The sequence below is a fragment of the Alexandromys fortis genome, unplaced genomic scaffold (genome assembly GCF_014885135.2).
Source record: "Alexandromys fortis isolate MF-2015 unplaced genomic scaffold, M_Fortis_MF-2015_v1.1 scaffold_371, whole genome shotgun sequence".
Lineage (NCBI taxonomy): Eukaryota > Metazoa > Chordata > Mammalia > Rodentia > Cricetidae > Alexandromys > Alexandromys fortis.
Window position 1 is genome coordinate 466,780 of NW_026068266.1, and position 2,325 is coordinate 469,104.

The following is a 2,325-nucleotide window of genomic DNA, read 5'->3' on the forward strand; positions in this document are numbered from 1 at the left end:
TCGAGTAGGTTAGAGGTGCATCCAGTCTTGGGGTTTTTAAGAGGAAGAGAAGAGCCTATATTTGTAAAAAGTCTTGAAATATTTTACTTGCTCACAGAATATACTGCACCACCTATTCATATAGTAGAAAATAATTTTGGTGTTGTTTTTCATGTCCAGTTGTGAGATCAGTAGTTCTCACTCAGCACTCTCTGAAGGCATTTGGTAATGACTAGAATATTGTTTGTTATGACAACCTCAGGGAGTTGTCACACTGACATCTACTGGGCAGAGTACAGGGATACTGTTAAATACCTCCCATGTTTGCAGGACGTCTATAGCAGAATATTTTCAGCATGATGAGAAGTACTTTTAAGTATCAGAACTTCATTGATTAATATCTTAAAATTCTAAAGTTTTGAAGTCTTGGCATCATGTATCATCTTTATCTTTTATATATCTTAAATTATTGCAATTACTTATCTTAAACTACCTTTTAAACCTTTACAACTTACTTTATATCTGTGGGAGGCCACAGATTAGACTCTATTCCATTTTAAGATTAGAATGTTCAAACCTATTCTTGGTCCTAAAGTAGATGTCTTGATCCTGAAGGCCAGTTAACAGGATGTTTGATCTAAGGCATGGTTACTGGATGCTTTGAGGATTAATGAAGTAATCACACTTCTTTGTTCCTTCCCCTTTTGCTTGGGATATATAAGGGCTATGAGACATAACTTTGGGCAGATAAAGTATTCATTGGATGCCCTCCCAACTCTTTAGTCTCTTGTCTATTTCCTTCCTAAATCCTCACTCCCTCTTTCAGGCACGTTTGAAAAGATCAGATTTTTTTTTTTTAACACATATGCTTGGATATTTTTTTTTTCCATCCAATCATTTATCACGAGACACAAATGGCGATTTTTGAGAGCAGTCACTACAAAGCAAGTTCCTCTAAATAAACAGTAAAAAGTCACACTGAAACCTGTTTTTGTGTCTGTTTCTTTCACCTAACAGCTCTAGAAGCAGCAAGGCCTGATTTTCACATAGGAAATGAACTAACCAGGCAGCTGCTATTAAACAGAAGCAGCTACAGTTAGCCATCAACATGGGCCAGAGATCTGAGAATAAATTTAAAGAGGAAGTATAAACCAAAGGGCCTCTGTACTGAATGAGAGACTTACCAGCTACCTGGACAATTACTCTAGGCTCATCCTAGGCAATCTTGGTACTCTACATGGAGATGGAGTGGCTCCATTCTTCAGTGGTCACATCGGACAGTGTTAACTCATTAACTACCACAGGGGGCCCGTGTAACTGAAAAAAGCTGCCAGGTGCTTTATCTCAATAGCAAGGGAGCAAATACTTTTCACCTGGAAAAGAACTAAGACACAGCATGAGCAGTTGGCTTGGGCAAAATCCCCATGGAAACTGCAGTTCTTAATCTGTTTTTCTGACTGCAGTACCCAGTCTTTTGATATACAATGCTGATTCCCTAGAGTTAACTAATTATTCCTAATACTGGCAGATAAAATTGAATGTGTTTATCAAGCTTTGGGGACATATACATTGTGAACTGACCACACCTTGCTAATTAACATCTACATTACCTCAGAGTTAATACATTTAATGAGCACACATAGCATCCACTCAGGCAGTCTTCAAATTTATTATTACAATAATCACCATGTTGTACAAGAGCTGTTGAATTCATTGATCCCACCTAACTGTAATTTTGTAACTTGGTTAGCATCTATCCTCATACCCTCACATCCAAATGTCAGCCCTAGTAAATAATATTGCATGCTAGTTCTTACTTTTATTTCATGCATTATGTGCACTTGTGTGCAGGTGTCCATGAGAACATGTATCAGGACATATGGAGCAATACTTACAGATGGTTGAAAGCCTGATATGGCTGCTGGGTACCAAACAGCTTATATGCAAGAGTAAGAAGCACTCTTATTCACTGAGGCAGCTCTACGGCCTCTAATGTGGGCTAAAGATGAGAGAAAAATTAGTAAATGCTGACTTATTTATCTTGGTAGAACTGAACCTGAGTAAGTTATATGATGTGTTTGCATGCTGGTGGAGGTCACAAGGCAGCCTGTGAGACTCATTTCTCTCCTATCATGTGGTTCTGGGGACTGAATTTAGGTCACCAGGCTTGACAAGAAGCACCGTTACCCACTCAACCATCTTGCCTGGGCAATCTGGGTAAAATTTTACCATTTTTTTTTATCTTGTACGTAATAGTCAAAAAGGAGAGCATTTGGTCTGGTATATAAAACAGAAGTCGATGAAGCTTAGCAAACACTATAAATATACACACTTATGAGCACACAC